The sequence below is a fragment of the Trachypithecus francoisi genome, unplaced genomic scaffold (assembly GCF_009764315.1).
Source record: "Trachypithecus francoisi isolate TF-2019V2 unplaced genomic scaffold, Tfra_2.0 Lachesis_group0, whole genome shotgun sequence".
Taxonomy (NCBI): Eukaryota; Metazoa; Chordata; class Mammalia; order Primates; family Cercopithecidae; genus Trachypithecus; species Trachypithecus francoisi.
This window is the reverse complement of record NW_022681453.1, coordinates 41,319,462-41,338,229: the sequence shown is the minus strand read 5'-3', so window position 1 is coordinate 41,338,229 and position 18,768 is coordinate 41,319,462. Positions and strand designations below refer to the sequence as shown.

General features: G+C 40.9%; 1 pseudogene; it reads left to right on the top strand.

Moving 5' to 3' along the window:
- Nucleotides 1–4,568: 4,568 nt before the first annotated feature.
- On the top strand, nt 4,569–6,141 carry LOC117083142 (annotated as a pseudogene).
- Nucleotides 6,142–18,768: the final 12,627 nt, after the last annotated feature.

Genomic DNA, 18,768 nt, shown 5'->3' with positions numbered 1-18,768 from the left:
AAGATAGAAGTTTCTGTGATAATGGTATTGTTCAATGTCTGTCCCATCCAATGTGGTAGTCACCAACTCCATGTGGCTGTTGAGCACTTGAAATGTGGCTAGTACAACTAAGGAAATGATTTTTAATTTTATTTAATTTAAATAGTAACATAGGGCTAGTGGCTGCCATGTTGGAAAGCACAGTTCTAGACTCTGTATTATTTGATTTTTCACAAGTAGATCTACAACCCATCATGGATTACTTTTATGTGTAAGGTATAAAGGTAGAGGACAGGAATTATATTTTTCTGTGGATATTTAATTAACCCATTTGTTGAAAAGATCATCCTTCTCTTAGTGAATTTTATTAGTATTTGTTGTAAATCAGCTGACCATTTATACCATTGTAGAATATTATACAGCTTTTTAAAAATAATAAATCAGAAGGCAGAAAAATATGAGCTCACATTCTGTAGTAAAATTTCTTAGGGTCAAATATGAGCTCCATTCCTTACTAGCTGCACACTTCTGGGCACATTACTTTCTCTTCCTAAGCTTCATTTCCTCATGTATCAAATGAGGATAATAATACCATTTATATATTTCTTGTGAGAATTAAGTGCAGCAATTCTGTGTGAAATTAATGCTTACCATAAAGCATTCATTGTCAACTACTGCTTGTTAGCTATTCATCCTAACTTGGCCCAATCTGAAGCCCTATCCAGCAAACATTGATCTAGCAAAGCAGTGATTAAGGAGTTATGTATTTATTGATTTTATAAAATATTTATTATATCTGTGTGTATATATATACACACACACACATATATTCCTATTTTGAAGTTACATCATAAATGTACTAATAATAGTAGTCATTATTAACATTCATTATGTCTTACTGAATGCTAGTTCCATTCTAAGAACTTTACATGTGTTAACTCATTTAATCTAAGGGGTAGATGCTATTATGTCATTTATTGATAAGGAGATTAAGACACAGAAGAGTTAGCTAATTTGCTCAGCTAAAAGGAAAAAGCAGATAGGACTTCTGGTTTGCAGTCTGTCATGTAAGGAGTTTGTACCTCATTATTCTGTCCTAACAACAAGTGAAAAGTTGTACAAACTGAAAATTAACAATTCTTTTTAGGCTCATCAGAGAAGTAAGATCACAAGGCAAACCACTGTCCCAGAATTTGAAAAGCCAGGGAAATACAGAGAATTAAGTGCAACTTAACCCAAGCAGAAACCTCTGCAGGAACCAGTGCTGGAGTAGGAAAACCTAAACTATAATTCACAAATTACTGAAGGCTTAATGTGGAAAAGTCAGAAGTTAAAAACCCTGGAGGTTGGGGGCGCTCAGTGCTCAGTCTTACGGGACCCACACTCTTGGGAGTTTACCTCCAGGAGCTCTGCCAGGTTCTTACAGTGAACACTAGAGGAAAATCCCCTCCTGCTCTGGCAAGGGGAGGAAAAAGTCATCATTTTTAAATACATCAGGCCTTCTGCCTGCCCTCAAGAGAAACTATTTTTTATCAGAGTCTAACCTATTGGGGTTTATCGGAGCCTAAGTGAATTGGGGAAGGGAAATACCCAACTTGAGCTCCCTTTAACCATCCTGTCCCACCTACAGAGAGGGGGACTGGAAGCACTTGTGAAGTTTCTAGCCAAGGGACATAGGCTTACTAAAAGACAGCGACCTAATCATAGGACTATAGAATGCTTCCCCTCCCCTGACACCTTACCACCATATCACTAAAAGCCTATTTACCATAGTTTTTCTCTATTATATCGTATATAGTATGTAACGAAAAATTACATGGCATACTGGAAGACTAAAACTACAGTTTGAAGAGACAGTGCAAACACTAGAACTAGACTCAGATATGCCACAAATGTTGGAATTATTAGACTGGAAATTTATTTATATATTTAATTGTTTTGGTAGATAGATTTTATTTTACTTTATTTTTTTATTTCAATAGGTTTTTGAGGAACAGGTGGTGTTTGGTTACTTGAATAAGTGCTTTAGTAGTAATTTCTGAGCTTTTGGTGAACCCATCACCCAAGCAGTGTACACTGTACCCAATGGGTAGTTTTTGTTTGTTTTTTGTTTGTTTGTTTGTCTGTTTGTTTTTTAGGGGGGACGGAGTCGCACTCTGTCCCCCAGCCTGGAGTGCAGAGGTCCAATTTCGGCTCACTGCAAGCTCCGCCTCCCGGGTTCATGCCATTCTCCTGCCTCAGCCTCCCAAGTAGCTGGGACTACAGGTGCCTGCCACTATGCCTGGCTAATTTTTTTGTATTTTTAGTAGAGACAGGGTTTCACGGTGTTAGGCAGGATGGTCTTGATCTCCTGACCTCGTGATCCACCCACCTTGGCCTCCCAAAGTGCTGAGATTACAGGCGTGAGCCACCGCGCCCAGCCCCCAATGTGCAGTTTTTATTCCTTGCCACTCCCCGCCCTTTCCCACAAGTCCCCAAAGTCCAATGTATCATTCTTATGCCTTTGTGACCTCATAGCTTAGCTCCCACACATAAGTGAGAATGTACAAATGTTTGGTTTTCCATTCGTGAGTTGCTTCACTTAGAAGAGTAGTCTCCAATTCTATCCATGTTGCAGAGAATGCCATTATTTCATTGCTTTTTATGGCTGAGTAGTGTTCCATGGTATACATGCTCATTGACTGATGGGCAATTGGGCTGGTTCCATATTTTTGTAATTGCAATTTTGCTGCTATAAACAAGCACGTGCAAGTATCTTTTTCGTACAATGACTTCTTTTCCTCTGGGTAGATACCTAGCAGTGAGATTGCTAGATCAAACAGTAGAGCTACTTTTATTTCTTTAAAGAATCTCCACACCGTTTTCCACAGTGGTCGTACTAGTTTATATTCCCACCAACAGCATAAAAGTGTTCCCTTTTCAGCACATCCATGCCAACATCTATTATTTTTTGATTTTTTTTTTTTATTATGGCCATTCTTGTAGGAGTGAGGTGGTATTGTTTTGTGGTTTTGATTTGCATTTCCCTGATAATTAGTGATGTTGAGCATTTTTCCATGTGCTTGTTGGCCATTTGTACATCTTCTTTTGAGAACTGATCAGACTGGAAATTTAAAACAACTATGATTTATAATCTAAGGGCTTTGTCTTAGTCACTTAAAGTGTTGCTATAAAATGATACCTGAAGCTGAATAATTTATTTTTTATTTTTATTTTTATTTTTTTGAGATGGAGTCTCGCTGTGTCACCCAGGCTGGAATACAGTGGCACGATCTCAGCTCACTGCAACCTTCACCTCCTGGGTTCAAGCGATTCTTCTGCTTCAGCCTCCCAAGTAGCTGGGATTACAGGCACCTGCCACTACGCGCAGTTAAGTTTTGTATTTTTTAGTAGAGACAGGGTTTCACCATGTTGGCCAGGCTGGTCTTGAACTCCTGACCTCAAGTGATTCATCCATTTTGGCCTCCCAAAGTGCTGAGATTACAGGCGTGAGCCACCATGCTCAGCCTACTCAGCTTAATGTTCTATAAGCTAGAGAGTTAAGGGTGTGCGGCTTCTGACAAAGGTTTTTGCGCTGTGTCATAACATGACGGAGAAAGTACAAGGGGAAGTAGACACATCCAGAGAGAAAACCCAAGGGGCATTCTGGCTTTATAATAACCCACTTTTGAGGGAACACATCCATTTTCTCAAAAACGAATTTAGTCTCGCCAGAGTGAGCACTTACTACCACAAGAACAGCACCAAGCAATTCATGAGGGATCTGCTGCCTTGACCCAAATACCTCCCACTAGGTCCCACCTCCCCACACCACCACATTGAAGATTAAATTTCAACGCAAGTTTTGGCAGGGACAAACAAACCATATTCAAGCCATAGCAGACCCTAAGCCACAGATCCAAGAAGCTCAGAAAACTAAGCAATGTAAGTGTGAAAGAGGAAAAGAAAGAAAGAGACTATACCTAGGCATATCATATTTAAATTGCATAAAATCAAAGGTAAAGAAAAAAATCTTGAAAGAAGCCAGAAAAGAAAATCTTAACTATAAAGGAGTAAAGATGAGAATTATATCTGACTTCTCCTCAGAAACCATGCAAGTGAGAAGAGAGTAAGTGAAATACGTGAAGTGTTGAAGAAAAAAAAAAAACACCAGTCTAGAACTCTATATCCTGATAAATTATCCTTCAAAAGTAAAGGAGAAATAAAGAATTTCTTAGACAAACAAAAATTGAGGGAATTTGTTGCCAGTATAATTGCTTTGCAGGAATCATGAAAAGAAATTCTTCAGAGAGAAGGAAAATGATGTAGGTCCAAACCTTGGATCTACATAAAGAAAGGAAGAGCATAAGAGAAAGAATAAGTGAAGATAAAATACAACGCTTATTTTTAAAAATTCTTAATTGATATAACAAAAGGTTTGTTCAAAATAATAATATATTTGATGATTAAAACTTATGTATAAGTGGAAGGAATGACAGTAATAACATAAGGGATGGGAGGGAAGTATTAAGAATATTTTGTTATTATAAGACATTTGCGGAGCAGGTGCGTGGGCAGCTTCCGGTGTGGGTGACGAGTGGTGGCCAAAGCAGGGGGACAGCAAAGGCCACTCAGGCAGAGACCATGGCAGACGGCTGGAGCGAGCTGACAGGTGCATCGTCAAGATGGAAGTGGACTATAGCGCCACGGTGGTTCAGCACCTACCTGAGTGTGAGAAGCTGGCCAAGGAAGGAAGACTTCAAGAAGTCATTGAAACCTTTCTCTCTTTGGAAAAACAGACTCATACTGCTTCTGATATGGTATCTACATCCCAAATCTTAGTTGCAGTAGTGAAGATGTGCTATGAGGCTAAAGAATGGGATTTACTTAATGAAAATATTACGCTTTTGTCCAAAAGGCGGAGTCAGTTAATACAAGCTGTTGCCAAAATGGTTCAATAGTACTGTACTTATGTTGAGGAAATCACAGACCTTCCTATCAAACTTCAACTAATCGATACTCTACAAATGGTTACTGAAGGCAAGATTTATGTTGAAATTGAGTGTGCTTGACTGACTAAAACATTAGCAACTATAAAAGAGCAAAATGGTGATGTGAAAGAGGCAGCCTCCATTTTACGGGAGCTACAGGTGGAAACCTACGGGTCAGTGCAAAAGAAAGAGCAAGTGGAATTTATTTTGGAGCAAATGAGGCTCTGCCTAGCTGTAAAGGATTACATTTGAATATAAATCATCAGTAAGAAAATTAACACCAAATTTTTCCAGAAAGAAAATACAGAGAAATTAAAGCCGAAAATACAGAGAAATTAAAGTTGAAGTTAAATTTAATGATTCAGCTGGATCAACATGAGGGATCCAATTTGTTTATTTGTAAGCACTACAGAGCAATATATAATACTCCCTGTATATGGGCAGAAAGTGAGAAATGGTAGCAGGCTCTGAAGAGTGTTGTACTCTGTTATCCTGGCTCCTTTTGACAATGAACAGTCAGATTTGGTTCACCAAATAAGTCGTGACAAGAAGTCAGAAGAAATTCCCCAATACAAGGATCTTCTAAAACTTTTTACCACAATGGAGTTAATGTGTTGGTCCACACTTGTGGAAGACTATGGAATGGAATTAAGAAAAATGTTCCCTTGAGAATCCTGCAACTGATGTTTTTGGTTCTACAGAGAAAGGCGAAAAAAGGTGGAAAGACTTGAAGAACAGAGTTGTTGAACATAATATTATACTCAGATAACAATGAAAAGGATGGTACAGCTTCTGGATCTATCTGTTGATGAGTCCGAAGCCTTTCTCTCAAATCTAGTTGTTAACAAGACCATCTTTGCTAAAGTAGACAGATTAGCAGGAATTAACAGCTTCCAGAGATTCAAGGATCCAAATAATTTATTAAATGACTGGTCTCAGAAACTGAACTCATTAATGTCTCTGGTTAACAAAACTACACATCTCATAGCCAAAGAGGAGATGATACATAATCTACAATAAGGGTCTTAATGCTTTCAAAAAGGAGTTAAAATTGGAAGTTATTTTTTTTTTAAAAAAAGACTGTCTAAAAAAAAAGACATTTGCATTACCAGCGAAATGATACAGTGTTATTTGAAAATGGGCTGGATGTAGTGGCTTACACGTGTAATTCCTGAACATTAGGAGGCTGAGGTGAGAGGCTGTAATCCTAGCACTTTGGGAGGCTGAGACAGGAGGATCGCTTGAGCCCAGGAGTTCGAGACCAGACTGAGCAACATAGGAAGGAAGGTTGTATCTCTAAAAAATAAAAATAAAAATAAATTAGCTGGATGTGGTGGCTTGTGTTTGAGGTCCCAGCTACTTGGGAGGCTCAGATGAGAGGATTGCTTGAGCCCAGGAGGTCAAGGCTGCAGTGGACTATGATTGCACCACTTTACTCCAGCCAGGGCACCAGAGCAAGACCCTGTCTCTGAATGAATGAATTAATGAATGATTCAGTCTGTGGTATTCTGTTGTAGCAGCACAAAATGAACTAACCAGTGGAGAACAGAGTATATGGGAAAATATATATGCATGTGTGAGGGGCAAAGAGCATATGGAAACTCTCCTTTCTACTCAATTTTGATGTGAATGTAAAACTGCTCTATTAAAAAATAAATGTTTATTTTTGGTTTTTTACTCAGGTATTCTGGCTCCACTGTGTATGGTTTGTTTTTTTGGTTTTTTGTTCTGTTTTTATGGTTGTTTTTTTTTTTCCAGTCTCACCTCACTTTGTTGCCCAGGCTGGAGTAGTGCAGTGGTGTGTTCTTGGCTCACTGCAGCCTCAATTTCCCAGGTCCAAACAATCCTTGCACCTAGGCCTCCAGGGTAGCTGGAACTACAGTTGTGCGCTACCAAGCCCGGCTAATTTTTGTATTTTTTGTAAAGACGGGGTTTTGCCATGTTGGCCAGGCTAGTCTCAAACTCCTAAGCTCAAGTGATCAGCCTGCCTCGGCCTCCCAAAGTGCTGGAATTGCCGGCATGCATCTCTGTGTCTGGCCTCTAGGTGTCTATGCCTGGCCGCTAGGTGTCTATGTTCTTTTTGCTTTTTTTTTTTTTTTTTTTTTCTTTTGAGAGTCTCCCTCTGTTGCCAGGCTAGAGTGCAGTGTTGTGCACTGCAACCTCTGCCTCCCAGGTTCAAGCGATTCTCCTGCCTCAGCCTCCCGAGTAGCTGGGACTACAGGCGCACGCCACCACACCAGGCTAATTTTTGTATTTTTAGTAGAGACAGGGTTTCACCATGTGGGTCAGGATGGGCTCAATCTCTTGACCTCGTGATCCGCCCACCTCGGACTCCCAGGTGTCTATGTTCTTAATCATGCTTCCCAGGGTGTGTGTGTGTGTGTATGTATATGTTTGCTTGAGCAAACAGAAGGCTGTAAACTGACACATATGAGGTAGTAGTCAATGAATAACTTGGGTGGGAAAAGATATTTTGGGCTCTGTCTATATTAGTTAGAATGTTTTCAACTGCACGGAAGAGAATACTTGAGTAACAATGGCTTAAACTAGGGCTTTCTAACTTTACAGTGTGGATGAATTATCTGAGGATCTTATAAAAATGCAGGTATGAATGTTGTATATCTGGGCATAACCAGATATTCTACACTTCTGACAAGCTGTAGTAAGCTGTTAGATCCTGCTGCTGCTGCTGGTCCAACACTTTAATTAGCAGGATTTGAATAATGAAGACATTTTTATGTTATACAGTAAGAAGCCCAGAGCAGATGGAGGACAGGGGTGAAAGGAAATCTCTTCAGTGTATACCTGCTGTGTACATCATTGTGTTTGTCTTTTGGTGAAAATACGATGCATTTCTGTTGGGTATACATCTATGAGGGAAATCGCTGTGTCTCCAAGTAGGCTTATACTTAGCTTTTGTGGATGCTGTGCAACATTTTTGCCAAATGATTGTATCAACTTACCCACCCATCAGCAGGGTATGAGAGTTGTGGTTAATGCACATCTTTTTCAGTACTTAGTATCATTAGTCTTTTTTTTTTTTTTAACCATTCTGGTGGGTCTGTAGTAGTATTTCATTATGGGTTTAATTTGCACTTCCCCGATGACTAATGAAGTTAAACATCTTTTCATTTATTCATTGGCCAATTAGACATCTTATTTTTATTATTATTATTTTTTGAGATGTAGTCTTGCTCTGTTGCCCAAGCTGGAGTGCAATGGTATGATCTCGGCTCACTGCAACCTCCGCCTCCCAAGTTCAAGTGATTCTCCTGCCTCAGCCTCCCTAGTAGCTGGGATTACAGGCGTGTGCCACCACGTCCAGCCAATTTTTTTGCAGTTTTAGTAAACACGGGGTTTCACCATGTTGATCAGGCTGGTTGTGAACTCTTGACCTCAGGTTATCCACCACCTCGGCCTCCCAAAGTGCTGGGATTACAGATGTGAGCCACCGTGCCCGGCCTAGACATCTTATTTTATGATGTATTTGTTCAAGTCTTTTGCCCATTTTTCTTTCGAGTTACTTCTCTTTTATTGATTTGAAGGACTATCCAGAATATGTATAAATAACTCTTATCAATAAATACAGTTTCATTTTAAAATTCAAATCTTTGATCCACTTGGAGTTCATCCTGATGGAGGTATGGGCCTAATTTAATTCTTTTTTCAGGTGGTTACTCAGTTGTCTCAAACCAATACCATATAGTCTGTCTTTGCCACATCAATTTGAGATGCCACTTTTGTCATGTAATACACTCCCATGTGTATGTTGGAATATTTCTGGACTTTCAATCTTATTCTATTTGTCTGTCTCCCAGATACAAATGCAATTTTATGTACTGAACATTTTTAATGTGTTTAAATATCTAGTAGAATAAATCCCATAGTTTTAAAGCTTTCCAGGTTATTTTAATTTATTTTTCCATCTGAACTCAAAACTAGTTTGTCTCATTCTAAAATTAAAAAAAAAAACTTTATTGGTACTGAGACAAATTTAAAAATTAAATTAGGGAGAATTAAAATCTTCATGATGTTGAGTTTTTCTACTCAACATGATTACGCATCTCTTATGTGTTCAAATTTTAACTGGTGTCCTTCAATGGTGCATAAACTTCTTTTGATATGCATGACTGAGCTGGTGGGAAAATGAAGAAAATCTCTGAGGCAAAGACACCGTAAGAAAATTAGAAACCAGAACGGTTTCTCAGCATTAAAACCAAACTTTTCCTTGAACAGGAGACAGCTTAGATCCCAAGCAAGGTGTGACGTTAGAGTTGGGATACTTAAAATAAAATGAGGTCCTTCATAGATTAGCATTTTGATTAAGAATCTGGAAAACATGCGGGAGGCGGTGGCTCATGCCTGTAATCCCAGCACTTTGGGAGGCCAAGGCTGGTGGATCACCTGGGGTCAGGAGTTTGAGACCAGCCTGACTAACATGGTGAAACCCCATCTCTACTAAAACTACAAAACTTACCCGAGTGTCGTGGCGGACGCCTGTAATCCCAGCTACTTGGGAGGCTGAGGCAGGAGAATTGCTTGAACCTGGAAGGTGGAGGTTACAGTGAGTCGAGATCAAACCATTGCACTCCAGCCTGGGCGACAGAGCCAGACTCCATTTCAAAAAAGAAAAAAAAACTAGAATCTACAAAACACTTCACAGAAGACGGGAGAAATATTGTCTATGTGAACTGTGTTTCTCAAAGGAGGGAAAAGGAAAAAAAAATAATTTGAGAATTCTTAATAAACCACCTTCAAATGGGGTTCTTATTGCGTTAAAAAAAAAAAAAAATGGCCAGGTGTGGTGGCTCACACCTGTAATCCCAGCATTTTGGGAGGCCAAAGTGGGAGAATTGCTTGAGCCTAGGAGTTTTAGACCAGCCAGGGCAACATAGTGAGACCCTGTCTCTACCAAAAATTTAAAAGTTAGCCAGGCATGGTGGTATGCGCCTGTAGTCCCAGCTACTCAGGGGTCTAAAGTGCGGGGATCTCTTGAGCCCAGGAGGTCAAAGCTTCAGTAAGCCTTGATTGCACCACTGCACTCCAGCCTGGGTGACAGAGTGAGACCTTGTCTCAAAACAAAAACAAAAACAAAAATGAAACCCCCAAAAAACAAAAAACAACAACAAAAAATCCCAAGTCAAAATATTAGGTTCAAACAGTTCCAGGTTAGTAGTTCCTCCAATTTCCAAAAACAGATTTTCATTGGCCACACACATTCTAATCCTCATTGTAGTGGGTTGAAGAGTGTCTCCTTAAAATGTGTGTCTACCCAGCACCCTCAGAATGTGACCTAATTTGGAAATAGGTTCTTAGCAGATGTAATCAATTAAGGATCTCAAGATGAATCATCCTGGATTTAGAGTGGGCTCTTATGACTGATGTCCTTATCCTTACAGGAAGAGGAGAGGAGGATGCAGAGAGTCCTCTCTGTGAAAGAAGGTCATGTAAAGATGGACAGAGAAATTAGCATCATGCTGCCACAAACCAAAGAATGCTACGAGCCACAGAAGCTGGAAGAGGCAAGGATGGATTCTCCAGAGAGCCGTCAGAGGAAGCATAGCCTTGCTGGCATTTTGATTTCAGACTTTTTGCCTCTTGAACTGTGAGAGAATAAATTTCTGTTGTTTAAACACTTCGGTTTGGGGTAATTTGCTATGGCAGCCCTAGGAAGCTAGTACACTAGGTTTCAAGGGATTTACACATATAAAATTTCAAGGACCCTGATTTCATAATCCAAAACCATAGAACACACGAAGAAATAAGCCACGATAAGCAAGAATGAGCAGAGATAACAAACTGCAGAGAACAACTTCCAGTATAGGCCTTGGAATGGCCAGTGTGGAATGTTAAATAAGTATGCTCAATAGTTCTAAAAAAATTAGAAGGTTATGGAAACTATGATTTAGGTATGAGGGATCATCAAAAGGGACAAGGAAGATTAGAAAAAAATGTATAATTTCTAAAATACAGAATATGTGATGATTAAAACTAGAAACAATTTATGGGCTAAATAGCACACAAAATATAGCTAGGGGCCAGGCACCGTGGCTCACGCCTGTAATCCTAGCACTTTGGGAGGCTGAGGTGGACAGATAAGGAGGTCAGGAGTTCGAGACAAGCCTGATCAACATTAGGAAACCCCGTCTCTACTAAAAATACAGAAGTTAGCCAGGCCTGGTGATGCATGCCTGTAATCCCAGCTACTCAGGAGGCTGAGGCAGGAGAATCACTCGAACCCAGAAGGCGGAGGTTGCAGTGAGCCGAGATTGTGCCATTGCACTCCAGACTGGGCAACAGAGCAAGACTCCATCTGAAAAAAAAAAAAAAAAAAAGAAAGTAGCTAAGGAGGAAACCTAAAAAAAACTGGAAGATAGAGCTAAGAAAGTTACAGAAAATAGAGCACTAAGAGATTTAAAAACTTAAAAATTAAGACATTAAAGACAGAAGGGTGAAAAGATTTAACATACTTCTAATTAGAGTTCTAGAAGGAAAGACTGGCGGTTGGAGGAAGGGGAGGTGATATTAAAAGTGAAAATGGTTGAGAGGTCTATAGAACTGAAAAAGATACAAATCTTTAGATTGAAAAAGCAAAGGCTGGCATGGTGGCTCACGCCTGTAATCCCAGCACTTTGGGAGGCTGCGGTGGGCAGATCACTTGAACACAGGAGTTTGAGACCAGCCTGGGGTACATGGTAAAACCATCTTTACAAAAAATACAAAAATTAGCTGGATGTGGTGGTGCATGCCTATAGTTCCAGCTACTTGTGAGGTTGAGGCAGGAGGTTCACCTGAACCCAGGAGGTCAAGGCTGCAGTAAGCTGTGATTGCGCCACTGCACTTCAGCCTAGGCAACAGAGTGTGACTCTGTCTAAAAAAAAAAAAGGAAAAGAAAAAAAGAAAGAAAATGATAAAATATTTTGACAAATGTAAAAACAGCCACAAAAAATACTTTGGAGGTGGTTTATAATCAACATATGATGGACCTCTATAAACAAAAACATGGAAGATAGGTGGGAATAACTCAGAGTGGATTTAAAAAGTTAAGGCCTGGTGAAATGACTCAGGCCTGTAATCCCAGTATTTTGGGAGGCCAAGGCAGGAGGATCGTTTGAGGCCAGAAGTTTGAGAACAGACTGAGCAACATGGCAAGACCCTGTCTCTACAAAAAAGTTAAAAAATTAGTTGGGTGTGCTGACACATGTCTGTGATTCCAGTTACTCAGGAAACTGAGGTGGGAGGATCACTTGAGCCCAAGAGTTGCAGGCTGCAGTGTGCTAAGATCATGCCACTCCATTCCAGCCTAGGCAACAGAGCGAGACCCTGTTACTTAAAAAAAGAAGAAGAAGAAAAGCAAAAAGTTAAGGTTCCTTTTTTGTTCAGAAGGAAAATAGTAATATTAGCTATATTTTTCCTAACAAAATCTGAAGTTAGTTGTTTGCTTTTTTTTAACAGAATGTATAGCTAATGATAAATGGAAATATTAAAAATGTAAGAGTATAGGTGAATATACAATATTCATTGTAATGTTCCTTTAGACTTCTCTGTGTGTTTGAAACAGTTATCTATTTATTTATTTATTTATTTATTTATTTATTTATTTATTTATTTGAGACAGAGTTTCACTTTGCCGCCCAGGCTGGAGTGCAATGGTGCGATCTCAGCTCACTATAACCTCTGCCTTCTAGGTTCAAGCAATTCTCCTGTTTCAGCCTCCTGAGTAGCTGGGATTACACCACCATGCCTAGCTAATTTTTGTATTTTTAGTAGAGACAGGGTTTTCCCATGTTGGCCAGGCCGGTCTGGAACTCCTGACTTCGGGTGATCCATCCACCTCGGCCTCCCAAAGTGCTGGGATTACAGGTGTGAGCTACTGCACCTGGCCAAAAAATTTCATAACAAAATATTGGGAGGCATAACTAATGATGACATATTTTTCTGAACAGCTAAAATGAAGAAGAATGATAATATCTAGCATTGGTGAGAGTATGAAGCAACCAAAACTCATACACTCCCAGTGGGAGTGTAAACTGGTCCAACCACTTTGAAAAACTCTTCAACAGAACCTGTTAAAACTACATATATACATAATCTTTGACTAGAAATTCCACTCCTAGATGTAATATATATTTACTAGGAATCATATTTAAGTGCATCAAAAGATACACAAAAGAAAGTTCAGAGCAGCTTTATCTATGATAGCTAAAAACTGGAAATTATTCAAATGCCCAACAAAAGTAGAGTGGATGCATGAGCATATTCACATGATGAAATACTACATGTCCGTGAGATTAAATAAGCTACTGCTATGTCCAACTGTGGGTGAACTGCATTAACCTAATATTGAGAGAAAAAAACCAAAGACAAAAGAGTGTACACTAATCTTACTTTATTCATATAAAGCTCAAAAACTGGTCAAACGAATGTTTGGTATTAGAAGTCAGGTTATTGGTTTTCTCTGGGAAGGTGGGAGAGGAAGCATATTCTCTTTGTGATATATGTATTTGATATGCTTTTCTAAATCTAAAAAAGATTATTGTTTTAAACATTTCAAGATAATTTTTGAGGCTATTAGCCTATGGTAATTTCAAAAGAAACACTAGAATAGTGGCTCACGCCTCTAATCCCAGCACTTTGGGAGGCCGAGGTCGGTGGGTGACCTGAGGTCAAGAGTTCCAGACCAGCTGGCCAACATGGTGAATACAAAATAAAAAATTACCAAGAATACAACAATTACATGGTGAATACAAAATACAAATTACTAAAAATACAAAAATTACTACTAAAAATACAAAAAATTAGCTGGGTGTGGTGGCAGGCACCTGTAGTCCCATCTACTCGGGAGGCTAAGGCAGGGGAATCTCTTGAACCTGGGAGGAGGAATTGCAGTGAGCTGAGATCACGCCATTGCACTCCAGCCTGGGCAACAGTGAGACTCCGTCTCAAAAAATAAAAAATAAAATAAATAAATAAATAAATACTACAGTGAATCCCTAAGGTGATGAACAATTTTCCAGTTATTTTGAGGAAATTGAGGCTAAAGGATACTGGAATCTGCTTTGCTGCTGGAGCCCTGGGAGGTGTTGATCTCAAAGGTGTTTCCCGGGCTCCACAGAGCAAGAAAAATAAGGTGGAGTGGATGGGTGAGATCTTCAGAGGAGAGAAACCTGAGGTAGCCTCCCATGACCCTGGAGTAGGTCACAGAATGGCTAAAATTTCTACGTCCCAGGGAGAATATTAGGTTTCTGAGCCAGAGAGTCCTATCAGGCTCATCCCTAGTATTCACAGGGTCTGAGGCAGGAGTACAAACGAAGGCCTCCTACTATATGTTTAGACAGAAGTTATAAGTCAAACTAACCACTGTCAAATGAGTTCTATGCTTCTGCTTGACAAATATGCTTTTATAATGACCTTGAAGGCCATAATGCACATTGAATTCTACACTCGTACATGGCCATGGTGGAAGGCCAGTCCCCGGTCCCCAGCCCTTGCTCCATCCCTTTTCCCTCCACCACTGGGAATGCATGGACACCCCTGTCCACATGTCCAAGCTTCACCTGTGTCTTTGCAGACAGCTGCTGTACACCAGAGGCACAGTTTGCCTTTAGGAGGACCATTTGGCAAAGAGGTCAATACCAGTCCTGGAAACAGACTCAGGATCATTAATGTAGGGAATTATGGGGTCTTGGCTATCCAGTGTGTGTTCTAGAAGGGGGGATGGGCTTGGTTTCTAGACAGGAGGGCACTGCGTCAGGAAAGCCAAAGTGGGGAGCCGATAAAACATAGGGTCCACTAGGGACCCTGATATGGTTTGGCTGTGTCCCCACCCAAATCTCATCTTGAATTGTAGTGTGGGAGGAACCCAGTGGGAGGTAATTGAATCATGGGGACTGGTCTTTCCCATGTTGTTCTTGTGATAGTGAATAAGTCTCAGGAGATTTGATGGTTTTATTATTTTTATTTTATTTTATTTTATTTTTTTTGAGATGGAGTCTCGCTCTGTTGCCCAAGCTGGAGTGCAGTGGCCGGATCTCAGCTCACTGCAAGCTCCACTTCCCGGGTTTATGCTATTCTCCTGCGTCAGCCTCCCGAGTAGCTGGGACTACAGGCGCCCGCCACCTTGCCTGGCTAGATTTTTGTATTTTTTTTTTGTAGAGACGGGGTTTCACTGGGTTAGCCAGGATGGTCTCGATCTCCTGACCTTGTGATCTGCCCGTCTCAGCCTCCCAAAGTGCTGGGATTACAGGCTTGAGCCACTGCGCTCAGCCGATTTGATGGTTTTATAAAGAGGAGTTCCCCTGCACAAGTTCTCTCTCTGCCTGCTGCCATCCATGTAAGACATGACTTGCTCCTCGTTGCCTCCCACGATGATTGTGAGGGCTCCCCAGCCATGTGGAACTATGAGTCCATTAAACCTCTTTCTTTTATAAATTACCCAGTCTCTGGTATGTCTTTATTAGCAGCATGAGAACAGACTAGTACAGTCCCTTCCTCTAGCTAGGATATAAAAAAGAGCGTAGGTCCTTGTGCCAATGAGGGAATGTCTCAGACTGTAGAGCTATAAAATAGGACTTTGGATGCCTAAGCAAACACTCGTATTCATGCCTGGAGACCACATGGGACTGGACATTCCTGCACATGTTTGTGTAAGACAGGACTCCAAGGATCAGATGTCCTCTCAGGCTACCTGATTCTTTGAAAACTTCCTAGAAATGAAATGACACCTTGAGGGGAATTATAGAGGAAGAAAAGAACCTTAACTTTTTGAATGTACTCCAAAGAAATTGAGGAAAAACTGAAGTGATGGAGTTTACCATGAATTTTTGGCAAACTGCAGCTAAAGAGAAATTAAGTTCAGAGATGGAAAACCAAAGTACTTTTTTGCACACCTGAGTTTTGTGCACTGAAAGTTTATACTTAATACACATTTTATCCATGCTGCTTAGGTCTACTGTGGTTTTAAGATTCATCCACTTTTCAGAGGCTCGGCATGGTGGCTCACACCTGTAATCCCAGCACTTTGGGAGGTTGAGGCAGGTGGATCACCTAAGGTCAGGAGTTCAAGACTAGCCTGACCAATATGGTGAAACCCTGTCTCTACTAAAAAATACAAAAATTAGCCACGCATGGTGGTGCATGCTTGTAGTCCCAGCTACTTGGGAGGCTGAGATAGGATAATTGCTTGAATCCAGGAGGTAGAGGTTGCAGTGAACTGAGATCGCACCACTGCACTTCAGCCTGGGGCTACAGAGTGAGACTCCGTCTCAGGAAAAAAAAAAAAAAAAGATTCATCCACTTTTTAGAACACCTTGACTCATAGTTTATGTCCCTCTCATCACAGGGAAAGGGGAAGAAGTTCACCAGTTTTGTCTGGTTAGAAGATGGAGGAAGCGGGGAGAAAAGACCATGATGATGTATGTTACACAAAGATCACCCAAGAGGTATTTCAGTGAACTGGTGAACTCAGTTGTTCATCAGTCACCAGTTCTTGTCACTGTGAACTCAGAATACGATTGTGCCCCCAGTTATTCACCAGTTCACCAGTTCTTGTCATGGTGAACTCTGAATACGATTTTGCAATTAAAATGTGTAATTTTTTTGTGGGGAGGGGGACAGGGTCTTGCTCTGTCACCCAGGCTGGAGTGCAGTGGCAGAATCTCAGCTCACTGCAACCTCTGCCTCCCGGGTTCAAGCGATTCTCCTGCCTCAGCCTCCCAAGTTGCTGGGATTACAGACACGTGCCACCATGCCCAGCTAATTTTTATTTTAGTAGAGACAGGGTTTCACCATGTTGGCCAGGCTGGTCTCAAACTCCTGACCTCAAGTGATCTACCCTCCTCGACCTCCCAAAGTGCTGGGATTAAAGGCGTGAACTACCACGCCTGGCCTAAAATGTGTAAATTCTACCCCAAATTCCCAGGACACACATATAACTAAAATTAGACATCTTAGGATTTTTTTCTAGAGTGGGGGAATCTGGACAATATGAAACAGGATAATGGTGAAGGAAGACTGATGTTGCTATGTGGTAGTAATGGACTTGTTCACTACAATAATTAAAACAAGATGCTATTGGCACAAGTAGCTTCATGAAACAGCATAAAACCCAAGAAAACAGACCAGGTGTAGTGGCTCACACCTGTAGTCCCAGCACTTTGGGAGGCCAAGGTGGGAGGATCTCTTGGGTCCAGGAGTTCAAGACCAGCCTGGGCAACATAGTGAGACCCGTCTCTACAAAAAATAAAAATGTGCTGGGCATGGTGGTGTGTGCCTGTAGTTCCAAGTACTTGGGAAGCATACGTAGGAGGATCTTGAGCCCAGGAGTATGAGGATGCAGTGAGCCATGATTGCATGGAGGAGCCACTGCACTCCAGCCTGGGTGACAGTGAGACTCTGTCTCCAAAAGTAGAAGCAGCAACAAGAACAACCCTCCAAAAAAAGCCCAGGAAAACATTCTGGCCAATATTAAACTGTGCAGTACAATAAATAATACTGTTCAAGTCAGTGTGGAAGGATAACTTTGGGGTAAACTAATGCCAAAATGCACTCAGGATGAAAGTTGCATGTAAACAATAAACCATAAGATAACGGAAAGAAAATAGAACTAAATTGTTTTATGATTTTAGTTTAGTTTGTATAAATTTTGTGAGTATAGCAACAGTCAATGTTGTTTATAATGACAAATTGGATATAACTGAATTATCTAATGATTGCAATTAGATAATGGATTATGGTACATCAATTCAATAAAATGTTACTGACATATATTTGTTATGACATTAATTTAAAAATGAGCTATACAAAATTAAGTACAATTTAGTCTTATACAGAAATAAAGCATAGAGGCTTACAAAAAAGAATGTAGATGTAGGCTGGGCACGGTGGCTCACGCCTATAATCCTGGCACTTTGGGAGGCTGAGGTGGGTAGATCACCTGAGGCAGGAGTTTGAGACCACCCTGGCCAACATGGCGAAACCCCATCTCTACTAAATATGTAAAAATTAGCTGGGCGTTGTCATGGGTGCCTGTAATCCCAGCTACTCGGGAGGCTGAGGCAGGAGAATTGCTTGAACCCGGGAGGCAGGGGTTGCAGTGAGCCGAGATTGCGCCACTGCACTCCAGCCTGGGGGACAGAGTGCAACTCTGTCTCAAAAAAAGAAAAAAAATGTAGATGTTAGTTAACATGTGGTTATCTCTAAAAGCTGAATTTATTTTTTTGTGTTCTCCTGTTTTTTTTTTTCTTTAATAAGGAATTCCCTCAGAAAACCTACAATTCTTTTTTTTTTTTTTTTTTTTGAGACGGAGCCTTGCTCTGTAGCCCAGGCTGGAGTGCAGTGGCACCATCTCGACTCACCGCAAGCTCCGCCTCCCGGGGTTCATGCCATTCTCCTGCCTCAGCCTCCCGAGTAGCTGGGACTACAGGCACCCGCCACCTCACCCGGCTAGTTTTTTGTATTTTTTAGTAGAGACGGGGTTTCACAGTGTTAGCCAGGATGGTCTTGATCTCCTGACCTCGTGATCCGCCCGTCTCGGCCTCCCAAAGTGCTGGGATTACAGGCTTGAGCCACTGCGCCCGGCCAGCCAACCCACAATTCTTTAAGAGATAGGGGTCTCCCTGTGTTTCCCTGGCTGGTCCTGAACTCCTGGGCTAAAGTGATCCTCCTGTCTCAGCCTCCCAAAGCGCTGGGATTACAACTGTGAGCCACCAAGCCCAGCCAAAATTTCTACACGTGGCTTCTCTTACTAAGCAATGCTTACTACTTTTAAAACTTAATGGATGGCGGATCACGAGATCAGGAGATCAAGACCATCCTGACT